Source organism: Sceloporus undulatus, chromosome 1 (genome assembly GCF_019175285.1).
Source record: "Sceloporus undulatus isolate JIND9_A2432 ecotype Alabama chromosome 1, SceUnd_v1.1, whole genome shotgun sequence".
NCBI lineage: Eukaryota > Metazoa > Chordata > Lepidosauria > Squamata > Phrynosomatidae > Sceloporus > Sceloporus undulatus.
Window position 1 is genome coordinate 314,155,356 of NC_056522.1, and position 13,262 is coordinate 314,168,617.

General features: G+C 39.8%; 1 protein-coding gene across 3 annotated transcripts in view; it reads left to right on the plus strand.

Moving 5' to 3' along the window:
* Window positions 1-636: 636 nt before the first annotated feature.
* Window positions 637-13,262, plus strand: part of SUSD6 (sushi domain containing 6) — a 70,697-nt gene continuing 58,071 nt past the window's right edge. Inside the window, exons 1-2 of one of the 3 annotated variants that reach the window (XM_042461169.1) lie at window positions 637-893; window positions 1,474-1,552. The gene's annotated coding sequence lies outside the window, so the exon portion shown is untranslated. Of the gene's footprint in view, window positions 894-1,454; window positions 1,553-13,262 lie in introns of those variants that run through there. The other 2 variants (XM_042461170.1, XM_042461158.1) reach the window with 2 other exon arrangements.

A 13,262-nucleotide genomic window follows, 5' to 3' on the forward strand; every position in this document is an offset into this window, starting at 1 on the left:
AACACTCCCTCCTACTTTGAGAACTAAATGGCTATGCAGACTGGGGGATTTTGGAAGCTGTAGTTCAGAAACATAACCTTTTCAAGCTCTGTTATCTGATACCTTGTCTACTGACAATAACAGTGGTGGGGATTCTTGAATGTTTCAAAATAAGCCAAATTTAGATAGCGTTGTTGATTCTGAACCATTCTTGTGATGTCTGAAATAATTTATAAGGGTGAAATTAGTGGCTCTTTGGTTGAGTCTGGATAGTCAGTCCCATGCTTGTCTGCTAAGTGCAGAGCCAACAGCAATAGTCCATTTATTGAAAGATGAATGTTGAAAATGCCATGATCTAGATTCTGGGCAGGACTGCTAACCATTTTCAGTAGCTCTGTTGTCTATTTTCAGACATCATTACATCATAGCTGGGCTGGGTAGAAGAAAGAACTGAAACTGATTTTAAAAAGAAGAAAAACTTCCTGAAAGAAATGGTGGGGTTATGTTTTCTTTAAGGATGTATTTAGTCAGTCTTCCTCTGTATTTGATACTGGCCATATGGTATTTCTAGCGAAACCGGCAGATGTTTCTCCTGCTCTGTGTCCTTTTCTCTGTTGCTGCCTGATCTTTTGTTCCCACATGTCCTGTCTGCAGAGGGCTGGGAGCAGTAACGAAGGCAGCAATTGTAGCTGTGCGTTAGGTTATTGGCGTGGATTTTATAATACCAAAATTCATGGACAAAGAAGCTCCTAACAATGTAACCACGAAGCCTGCCTTTTCAAAGAGTTCAGTATCCTGGCTTTGCATCATTCTTAACTGAATAGTGTCTCCTTTTTTGTGTGTCTGCTGCTGTGTTAGTCAACAGAATTTCTTAACAGAAAGCAGAATTACCCCAATTGCTGTTTTCATTTTTGGTGAGTGAGCCCAGCCTTTGTACAAATTTGTATTAGTTTTACTGGGGGGGATAAGGATGGGGAGCAGGGGAGCAGGGGAGAAAAGGAGCGTATTGAACGTATAGGAATTGTGTGGGTTTTTAAAACTCTTGTCAGTTTCATTGTCAGTGTTGTACTCACTGATGAGTTGCTTTTGTAAGTTATGAAAATCTTAAGTGTTTTAGAAAGGTACTCATAAAGATCCAAGTAAGTGATACAACATCTCTCATACCTCTGTGGACATAAATAATAGAAGCTAAAGAGAAAAAAGGCATTGTTGCCAGAAACAGTTAATTTCTTGGATTGTTGTTGTGTTCCCCAATCCATGTGCTACCTGAAATCCACAGTTATTCAAAATACTGCAAAGAAAAGGATCTCCAGACATCTGTAGAATATTGCAAATTTACGCTTTGAGTAAATATGCTGTCTCAGTTACTTTATTTTAATTCATGGGCCTGTAATATATACAATGCTGTGGCACTTTCCACAGTCAAAGCAATTCCCTATTGTTGCTGGTGTTTGCACCAATATATTACAGCATGTGTTGGTTTTTTTTTTTAAGAAAAGCTCTGAAACCTGGATCAAGAATGCATGTATAATATAAAACGACATTCTCATGGACTGAGTCTCAGTAATTGCAGGTAATATTTTCATAAATTGTTTCCACTCCTCATGTTAAACAACTCCTGTTAATAGGGTACTTTTTAAAAATGCACATAGGTTTTGAAAGCTGAACTTCTGGAAAGCTTTACTTATTGTATACCCTTGCATATAATTACTACTGCAACAATGCTGCCTTTTTAAATAAAAAATTCACAGTTATAATTCCATAAATGTACTTAAACAAAATTCATTATATGATCAACAGGGCAGCTGTTTGGGAATAGGACAGCTTTGGAGACCTTCTTGCTGACTACGGGCCGGTACAGACCGGTGCCATAGCACGTCATGAAGACGTGCTAGAGTTGCCTCGGGGCGTCTCTTACAGACGCCCCGCAACCCTAGCACGTCTTCCGTATGTCAAAATGGTGGCAACCTGTACAGCTGGGCACTGCCATTTTGATGCAACGGACACGTAGCATCTGCACGTCGTGGCACCATAATGACATCACGAGTGCGCCATTGGTGCACTGTGGCATCATTATGGTGCCACAAAAAATCCTGCTTTTTACGGGTTATTTTTGCTCCACGAGGAAGCTGCATGGTTTGTCCGCTGTGGCTTTCTCACGGAGCAAACCACGGTGCTGGCTTGGGTGGTCTTTACTTTTTGGGCAGTCTGTACTGGGCCCATATTTTGATAAGATGTAGTGATAGAACAGTGGGGCAAAAAGCAAATGGGGATCTCTTACATATAAGACTACTTGTGATATATTGTTTGGGGACTTCTAGTTCCCTGCCACAGGTTTCTGTTGAATATTAAGGTCGATTCATGCTTGTAATAAATTAAATAGCTCTGTATTTTTAAGAGCCTCAACTTTCAGTGTTCTTGCCCAGAACAGGAAATCTTCCTAGCATGGAGAAGCTTTGCTAGTTTCATTCTAAATCTATGCTTCAGTCAGAACTTTTGTTTGAACATCCAGCTTCCTCTCTAGCTTTTTTCATGAGAATTCCGATCCAGATTAGACCAATCCCATTGATTTTGATTGGGCCAAACCATGGCTAACCTAAATTGGAGCCAATCCATAGTACTCCCCACTCTTCAAGCATTTTTTGAAATAAACAGTGGGTTTAAATACATATCTATCTGGGACATTAAAGGAGGGGAAGGCACTAGGGAAATGCATACTATGACTCAAGGCAAATATAGGACACTTCTGGCCTTCCAAATGGCATTGAACTCGGCCCCAAGTAGTGAAGTATTATGGGAGCATTAGTTTATCAGCAATCTAAAAATTTGAAGGTTCTCAATCCCTGTCTCACCAAAGGGTAAATCTAGTATTTCACCATAGTTAGTAATATGCCTGTAGAAGCTCACAATTAGAATTTACAGTGATCCTGTGTATATATCTTCACTTTTATCTAACACTCTGCTTCATTATAAATAAGGTTGAAGAGATATTCATTGGTAAGGCATCCTACACACATAGCTATTGAATGTGTATTCAGCTTAAGTTTAGCTACTGAGCTAATCATGAACTTAGACTGGAACATTCCACCAGCTCTTAAATTTGTTGGGAGGTACAGGCAGTGACCAATTAAACTTTCTATATATGAAGTTGCAAACATTTACAAAAACCACTTGTTGCTTGGAACAAGAGGGAAAGCCTAGGCACTCCCCATTTGTCCTCAGATCTAAAATAGGCTGCATTATAGTTTTACCAGTCCTTCATTTGAATCCTGTAGGGCAACATTTGCAGAAGCTCATCTCATGCACAAATAGGGGAGCTCAAGGCTACCAACAAGTAATAGCTGCTTTTGTGAAAAAGTATGCAACATGTAGTAGGAAGCATTCAGTTTAAAAGCTGAATATTTTGGCATTCTAATCTCTTGTCTGTATGTTGCAGTAATTGGAATTGTCTCATCTTCCAGGCGTTGTTGAACTGCAACTCCCATTAATCTTGGCCATAACCTAGGATAACCTACAGTAAGGTATTTTGGGAATAGCTTCAGCAACATCTGGAGGGACAGACCATTCTCAATAGAATAGTGCATGAAAAATGCCTGATTGTTGGAAGCGGGTTAGGACATAAACATGTTGGTGGTTGGGCATAATTTTATTCCCATCTTCACTTTGCAATTTACACTCCATATTTTCAGTGTCAAAGGGTATTCCTAGGGTAGACTTAAATTAAAGTATAATGTTGGAGTGCCCATTGAAAACACAAATTATTCTGCTCCTTCCTTGAAGTTTCTTGCTTTCTTACTACAGGCCTTTGGAGAGGGGGATAGGAGCTCAGGAAATTGTCTCTGCCTTTGCGGTGTCCCAGTCTGGATTCTAGAAATAACATTATAAACTGGCATTCAATCATAGCACTGTTCTATTATCCACTGCAGCCTATAAGGGGACCCTAGTGTGCAGAACAAAGGAACCACAGTTCTGTTTGTGTGGCTTTTATTCTCCATTGTATAAAGAACATGCTATCTTTGTGTGGAGGTAGAAATCTGAAGAGCCAGCATGGTGTAGTGGTTTGAGTGTTGGATGATGCTTCTGGAGATGGGGATTTGAATTCCTGCTCAGTCATGAAAACCCATTGGGTGAACTTGTGCAAGTCACACCCTCTCAGCCTCAGAGGAAGGCAAAAGCAAACCCCCTGTGAACAAACCTTGCCAAGAAAATTCCATGAATGGTTTGTCTTAAAGTAGCCATAAGTTAGAAGTGACATGAAGGCATATGACAGTTTAGCCCTGGAACACTCATACAACCATTAAGCCTGATACCTAAATTTTATGTCAACAGTACCACCCTTGTTTGTATGCCATTTTTTGCATGCTAAACCTGGAAGTTTACATAACAACATATATCATTTCACAATGCTCCCTAAGAGTTTATATGACAAGAAAACTCAAATAATACAAATATTAATATTCACCAAGACCTTATATTCACTGGTAATTCATACTAGAATTTAAGAGAAATACAGCAGCAGTCTCAGAAGGAAAAAAATGCATCTTATTCGAGACTAAATCTTGCCCCTAAACAACCTTTAAACACTGCTGCCTGCCTGGTCACCTTCTAGCATTCTGACATGGAAGATCCCATAATCTGGAAGAAGGCTGGAATGTTTTGCTTTCCAAGCCTCATTGTCAGATAGATGGTGCCAAATCTAGACAAAAAGGTGACTTTTCTATAATTATTTGCAAGATTCTGTATGAAAAGCATTTATCAAAGTTTGTTTTAAAAAAACAATTAAATATATGGAGCTGTCCTTTCACTCTTTTCAACCACTTCCCAAGATTAAAACAAAACATTGACAAATAAAAGTACTGTTTGGTATTAATAACGGGGTCTGATTGGGTTATTTTTGTATTTTGTATTTTGTATTTGTTGTACACCGCCATGATCGTAGGAATGGTGGTATATAAATGGAATAAATAATAAATAATAATAATAAAAGTGACCCCAAACTGATGCGAGAAGCAACACTTCCTCACTCTTCAGAACACTTCCTCATGCTAAAGGCCATTGTCTCTTCAAAATACTGGGAATTTATCTGCCTATGCATTTAGCACTTGGCAGTCATATAAACGCCCCACAAAAATCAGGCTTCCTCAGTCACAGCCCAATATGTTGGAATATTTTTACTGGTATTCCCAGCCAGCATAGCAAATTGCTGAAAAGCTGAGGATGTGAGTTCCATTCCAACACAAATGAAAGATTGCCAGATTAAGGGTGTCTCAGCCTGGAAGTAATACATTACTTATCACTGATGCTGTTTACCAATTTGCCTTTAATATTGTTTAAGGATAACCTAAATGAAAAACTATATGCACTGAAAAGCAGAGGGTGGTTTCCTTCTATTATATGATGAATCACTTTTAAAAAGGTGTCTGGTTTAAGAGACACTGACAATTTAAAGATAAATTTACAGACTTAGAACCAAGAAAAGGATGCATTAAGGACAAGAAGCAATTTTATTTATGCTATGCTGTGGAAGAAAAAGAAACGTCTCAACAGAATGCTTTTGCAAATCACTGAAACCTTTCGAATACAGGTAGCATTCCATAAGTCTCAATTCAGAATTGCAGAAACAGGTAATATCCCCACATTCAGAAATCAGAAACTTAAGTCTTTTGGGATATAAACACAGCATCAGAGCAAGGACACTCCCATTAAGTCTATTAAACATGATAAACAGCAGAGGGTATTAAAGAATGCTCAGAAAGGTTGATCAAAAACATGGTGGGTGTGTTTGGGTGGCAGAGGGAGTCTGGCAGAGAAAGGTCTCCATCTTGAAATAACACATAAGGTAAGAGAACATTCTGCCAAGCTAAGATACAGGTTGCTCTGTTGTTGTTGCTGTTATTGCCTTCAAGTCATTTCCAGTTTGTGGCAACTCCAAGGCATTTTCACAGGGTTTTCTTGGCAAGATTTGTTCAGAGGGGGTTTGCCCAGTGGATTTCCATGGTTGTGCAGGGAGTTTTGAACCCTGGTTTTCAGAATCCTGATCCAGCAGTTGAATCACTACACTCAAATTGCTGCACTGGCTCTCTAGGGCTAAACATATTATGATATCCATGTTGTTTTCCAGGGGAGGGGGCACTTTTATTTTGAAAAAGGGGTGAGAGGACCCAGGGATCTAATCCAGAATGTGCTTTTGTTCAGGACTGGAACCTAGCTTTCTGTGGAAAAAATAGCACACCAAATTTCCCAGACTCAGAATTGAGTATTGCTCTATATGTGTATGTTCCTTCCCTTTTCTTGTAACAGCTAAATTTAGTTTTGATTTGAGCTGGTTTGCAATTGGGCTTGAATAAGTATCTCAATCTCCGTTCATTCAGAAATCTTCTTACTAGCAAGGTAATTGCATTCCCACAGAATACTGTGCTGGGTTTTCTTTTGTAAAATCTGCATAATACAATATCTATTCAAATGCAGATGAGAGGTCTTGTTAAAGATGGGATTTTACCTTTTGAACTTGGTCTCCTGCTGCTCTTCCCCTCCTTCCCTTTTATGGCTTCTGCTCCTTATTCCTCCCCAGTGACCAGGAAAATAACAAAACCAGCCTCTTGGTGCACCCATATGTTTGGCTAGAGTTTCATGCCTAGTGAAACTGATTTGAAGCTTTACTAAAAAAAGGTAAAATCCTGGTAAGGACTCAAATTTTGTTTGCCCACCTCCCTCAATAACCCCGGCTTCAGTAATCTTTTGTACATGTACAAAGTGTTCTGTGGTCTAATTCAGAATGCATTCTTCTGGAGAACTGTTGCAAACAAAGGTGGTTTGTGAGAGTGAGAGTGAGGGGTAGTTATGGGGAATGCAGTTGGAAGCCTCAAACATCTTGGGCTGAGGAATGAAAGAGGGAAAGCACAGGAATGTCAGACCTGTAGGTCTAGGACAATTTAATAAAAGCCTATCTTATGACTTAAGATCTAAAGGTGGGGTTCCACCCTAGTCTTTGAAGTCAGCCCAGGTAAAATGTGCCTTTAAGCTACTCCTTAGATTTATGCAGCTGGTTGCTGAACACCTGACATTTGAGATCCGCTCCCTGCAAGTATTTCAAACCCAGACCTGCTTTGACTCTGTGGCATAAAATTTTATTGCCTGCAGGTAAGAAGGCTTTGGGCCTTCTGTTAATTGAAACAACCCCTCCCTCATTTTCCTCCTTAAGCACAACCTTGACAGATGCTACTGAGTAAAGCAGGATGAACAAGGTGCTTCTGTAAACCATTTTATCTCTATATATTTACAATTATTATGCATCATCAAGGATAACCTGTTGCTGAGAAACAGAAGTCTGTTGCCGAGTAATGGGAGAAAAACTTTTTAGTAGCAACAGCCGTTTAACTCATAGGCATTTGTTAGAAAAAAGCAGTAATATTTTCAAACAGAGAAGGTGTTGTGATCCTTTACTACTTTGAAAGGCTGTGATGGAACAACCAAAGTGCTTTCTGGATTAATTCAAGAAGGCAGCAGTTTCAAAAAAACAAAACAAAACTCATTCTAGTTGCATAATAGGAATGAAAGCTCCAAATTTATACAATTTATACTATTTCCCAAAGGAACCAACTACTCCTTATAGTGCTTTGACTTAATTATGTGCCTTTGTACACTGGAGATAGCCAATGTGTGATGCAATAGAATGCAAATGTTAAAATCAGTGGAGTCTTGTGGCACCTTAATGTTTAAGTCTCTGTGGGTATATTGCTGTCATTGTGATCATTACTATTCTTATGGCATGACAGTGTATTCTGTAATAAAATTGATCAGTTTTAAAGGTGCCACAAGACTTGTCCTTAATACAACATATCAACATAAAAACTAACACCTCTGAAAAATATTAAATCTAGGGTCTAACAGCTCCTTCAAACTTTTCTTATTTGGTCCTTCATTTGAGGGCCTGAGAAGGTCAGCTTGGTTGATAAGCTGCCCTCTGAAAGTCCCACAAGAATTGGTCAAGGCATGTTGATTGAAAAACTTGATCTAAAGCTTTAAAACAACTGTGTGTGGGAGGGGGGGCTTTTTTAAAAAAAGCTTTGAACTAAATTCAGTTTATTAGAACTGCTGAATGAGCCACAAAAGGATTTCTTCAGATTGTGCTTTTAAATCCTCTTTCTCCCATTGGCTTTTATTTTAAGGCTTTGGACTCTTGAGTATGCCGACTGTGTCTTTAATTCTACTTGTGATGAGTAGCAATAGTTGTTAAGTTTAAATAATCTTTTTATTAAAGTACTTTGCCATGCTTGGAAAAATCCAAACTTCCATGGGTATTTGTATGTGCAGATGGTGTTATGCACAAGGACTTGCCCTGCTGACTGGGGTGTGGGACAGATTGTCCAAAAAAGACGGTCTCATGGTGTCTTGCTTTGCTCCGTGGGGAAGCCATAGCCTCCAGACCGCAGGACTTCCCTGCAGAGCAAAAAGAACCCGCAAAAAGCAAGTTCTTCTTGCGGTGTGATTATGATGCCGCAGTGCGCTAATGGCACACTCGTGGCGTCATAATGGCGCCGCAACATGCAGCGTCTGTCACATCAAAATGGCGGCGCTCATCTGTACAGGGCGCCGCCATTTTTACACCCTCATCACATGCGAGGGGCGAGGGCCGTCTGGAAGCGACGCCCCTCGCACATGATGAGAGCGCACTATAGCGCCCATCTGTATAGTGCCTCTGGTTGTCTTAATGTTTTGTTTTTAACTGCCTTCAAGTCATCTTCAATTTATGGCAACTCTATGAATGAGAGACCCCAAGTCATCCGATCATCAACAGCCCTGCTCATGTCTTGCAGACTCAGGGTTGTGGCTTCCTTGATTGAGTCTATCCATCTGGAATGCAGTCTTCCTCTTTTTCTATGGCCTTCCACCTTTAAGCATCATTGTCTTTTCTAGCAAATCATGCCTACTTGTGATGTCCCCAAAGTGCAACAGTCTCAGTATAGTCATCTTGGCTTCTAGGGAGAGTTTAGGTTTGATTTGCTCTAGGACCCATTTATTTGTCTTAGCATGCCAAGGTATCTAGAATTCTGTAGTTGGAGTATAAACTTGGATTATGGTTATATTGATAGATTTTCCCTGAAGTCTTATGGGTATGATTTGGTCAGACTTTGCATTATCTTTTACTGCTTTTGATGCATCTCTCTTCACTATTAATTCCACCACATTTTTCTTAGATTTTCATTTCTTGAGTAAAACACTACAATTATCTGACTCAATTATTGCATCTGCACTGCAGAAATAATCTGATTTGGCCCCACTTTAACTGCCATGGCTCAAAGCCATGGAATTCTGGGAACTGTACTTTGTTGAGGCATCAGAGCTCTCTGACAGAGAAGGCTAAATATCTCACAAAACTATAGATCCCAAGATTCGATAACATTGAGCCATGGCAGATAAAAGTGGGATCAAACTGGATTATTTCAGCAGTGTGATGGAGCCAATATGTCCCATTTCTTTGCTCTTCAGCATGATCATTCCAAGTATTGTACTGTTTATGTGACTCATTTCTTCTTTTACTATGTCTAGCATTCCCTGATTCATGCTTTTCACATTTTGTGTTCTTATAATATGTGTTGTGCATCTTCAGATTTTCCTTTCACTTCTGAACATGACAACACCTGAATGACCTTTCAACTTGAGTCCAGTTGTGTCATTAACTACAGTGATACTTGTAGTTGCCCTCTGCTGTAGCCCAGTCGCTTTTTGAGTGTTATCAGACCTCTTAGATAGCACTATCTCTTGTTTCAATTTGGAGTGTATCATTTTAGGGGGTTTGTGGTAAAAGACATCCTAAGGGGTTTTCCATGCCTCTTTCTGCACAGTACTAACAAGCATTAGCTATGGTGCCACTGCTATTGTCTCAGAAGAGATCCCCCACCAATATCATATCCACTACTACTGCTGCAGTGCTGCTCAGTACCTGTGGCACATTTAGTTAGGCTCTTCAGCAAAAACCAAGCTGGCATGCAAGGCCCTTCCAGCAGCACTGCTTCTTGCCTCACAATAGCATGCAATCCCACCACCGTAGAAAGGTAGTGCCTTTGGTGAGCATTGTAAGGTAGCCTTCCCTAATCTGGCATCCTTCAGTTGTGTGAGGCCACAACTGATCATGCTTGCTGTGGGCAATGGGAGTTGCAGTCCCATGCATCAGGGTGTGTGTGCCAGGTTGATAAAAACTGTGAGACATTGAGCATAATGATGCTTTCTGTGACTTGGAAACATGTTGGGGTCCTTTAGTTTCAAGCATTGTACTTTCAAGAAGCTTTTCATACCCTTCCATTGTCTCTGTTGTATTTAGATGATCATTCCCGAGTTAAGTTGCAAATGGAAATTCTGTTAGTTTACCCATGGTGATCTTATCCAGGACTGTTTTGTTCAGGAAGCTTTTCCCTTAGAAATATTGTTTCGGCAATGTTAACTATACAATGCATAATAAATAATCTATAAATATGGAATCTGCTCATTTAAAAACATAAGCATATTATATCTACTGACTCTCCCATGTGGTATTTAAAAGTGGACAAATATTCATTCCTACAGTCCTAGCCGGCTATGTAGCCTTGCTTTGTTGTGTCCTTAAAGCACCGGAACATGTCTACTTCATGCTGTGTCTTTCTCATGCCCTTGGATAGCATGGGGAAGGTTTCTTTGGCTTAGAATCTGGGAAATATGCCCATGTGAGTTGCTGAGATCAGCAAATGATTACTTAGTGTGAAAGAAACACTTTTTTGGCCTGCCAAAGAAGATGTTTACAGTGTGGGCTAAAGATTGTCAGCCGGGCCCACATATCTGTTAGAACATAAGAAGAACCCTGCTGAGAAACTTCTGGCAGACCTAGATGTGATATGCTGGTGGAAACTGTGTTTTCTTTAAGAGTAGAAAGTAAGTGAAGATAATACCAATACAGACGTTTTTCGGAAGTACTAATTCTTTACTTGCTTCCACTTAAAACCACTAATGTGTAGTATAAGAAGAGCCCTGCTGGGTTGGTCCAAAGGCCTGTGGAATCCACTATGCTGTTTTCCAGAGAAGTCAACCAGCTGCACCTTGGAAACCTCAAGGCAGAAAATCAAGGTCTTCTTCCTGTCCCACTGTTGTACACAAGTGCGTACAGTGTGGAGCACAATAGTGATTTTGTGCATGAGTAAAAACGAGCAGCGAGCGTGGTTCCCACTATGGTTTGCGGCAGAAGGAGGCCGTGGGCGGAGGAGGCAGGAGAGGCAAGGAGGCCAGGGGTGGAGAAGGCAGGCTGAACGAAGGAGAAGCATGCCTGGGCGGAAGGAGGCAAGGGCAGGATGGAGGAGAGACAGGGCGGAGGGGCAGGCTGGGGCAGAGAGACTAGGGCGAATTCGAATCTGCCTGGTTCCTACTTGGGCTGAATCGATTTATTTGAAAATAAATCGGTTCAGCCCAAAAGATTCTGGGGGAAAAAAAACCAGTGTCTTTTTGACACAGGTTAAATAAGTCAAAACCATGGCTCCTCTTTTGGAATCGCTTCAGCGATTCAGATTAAATGGGAACCATGGTGGTTTAAACCAGATCATACCAAATCACTATGCGGTTTAAACCATAGTGAGAATGAGGCCTGAGTCTTCCTTGCTTAAGAAAACCCTACGAAATTCATGCGATTGCCATAAATGGACAGATGGTTTGAAGTCACATACACACAAACCTCAGTAGTGTAAATGGGCCCAGGGTTTCAGTCCTGCTACAAAGCCCTGCAGTAGAAGGCAGATCTAAACTTCATGCTCCTACTCTGTAGTCTAAAAGCAGGGTGACCAGGTATCCTCCTTTCCTAGGACATGTCCTCCATTTCAGTATTCTGTCCGGGAAGAATTGAAAATGTGCTCCATTTGGAGCATGACTAAGAAGAAGCATGAATTTATATTTTATTTAACTTTTATGTGCTTTTATTTATGTGTGTTTTAACTTTTTAGTTAATTTTATTTGAGTTCAAGGAGTGACTCAGTTTTATCCCTGTGTGTATTTTGATTTCATGTATTTTATTGTTGATATGGTCAGTTCACTAATCAATAAACTTGTTGTTGTTATGTTTAAATGAGAGTTTTTAGCTTTTATTGTGTAATGCCCTGTATTTCTCTTGAATGCCCATCATTTTGTGGTGCCTTTGTAGTTATGGCATCTGGTAACCCTGTCTAAAAGCTGCTGCTGGCTGAGGGGGTATTTGCACCAGTTTTGTCTTCCATTGCAGTCTTGAGTTGGTACTTTTTTTGCATACATCCTCCGTTGCCCTCCTCAGCCTCTTTGCTTTGTCATACCTTCCACTCTCCCTCCAAACTGTGTGTCTCTCTCTGTGTAGCATGCACACAAAATATCCTCCCCAGAATTTCCAAGAGAAACACCTTGGGGATAAAAGGAGCTGTATGCCTTGCAGGCTGTAGGGGCCTGCACTTAACAGCTGCCATAAAGTGAACATGTGTGTGCTCATCTGTTCACATAAATATAAATTATTATATTTTTAATTGTTACTATATTTATTTATAGCCTAATGTCTTCCCAACCTGGGACTCAGCAGCTTAAAATGGATACATCTAAAAATGTATGTCATACAAAAGTTATAATTAAACTATCAATAGATTTGGGTGTTGGACTAGGATGCTGGAAGATGAGGGTTTGAATCCCAGCTCAGGCACGGAAACCCAGTGGGTGACCTTGGCCAAGTAACATTCTCTCAGCCTCAGAGGATGGCAGAGGCAAACCTCCTGTGAAGAAAGTTGCCAAGATAGGCTCACCATAAATTGGAAATGACTTGAAGGCACACAACAACAGTATCTTATATATTCCATTTATCAGTTAGATATTGTGACATTATTACCAAAATTACAGTTATATGATCTCATAATTCTTGTCATGTCATTGTTTATCTTACTTTCCAAATAAATCAAACAAATTTGGGGTGTTTATCTTACTTTCCAAATAAATCAAACAAATTTGAGGTTTTCAAAAATCTGACTAATTTTTGCTAATCTGTATTTCTCTTTTCTGCTTTTTAGTTGTCTCTTCTAATCTTACTGAGTTTTTAATGGGTGTGTTTCTTATGAACATAGGAACTATATATATGAGCTTAAAAACTCTCTGTCTCTTTCTCCCTCTCTAGTTTTTAAGTTCTTCAATTTGTAAATACCAACAAGGTTTTAACAGAGTTTATGGAAGTAATTTTTCCACACTCCGGTCAACCATATTTCCCAAATAATAATAATAATAATAATAATAATAATAATAATAATAATAATAATAAT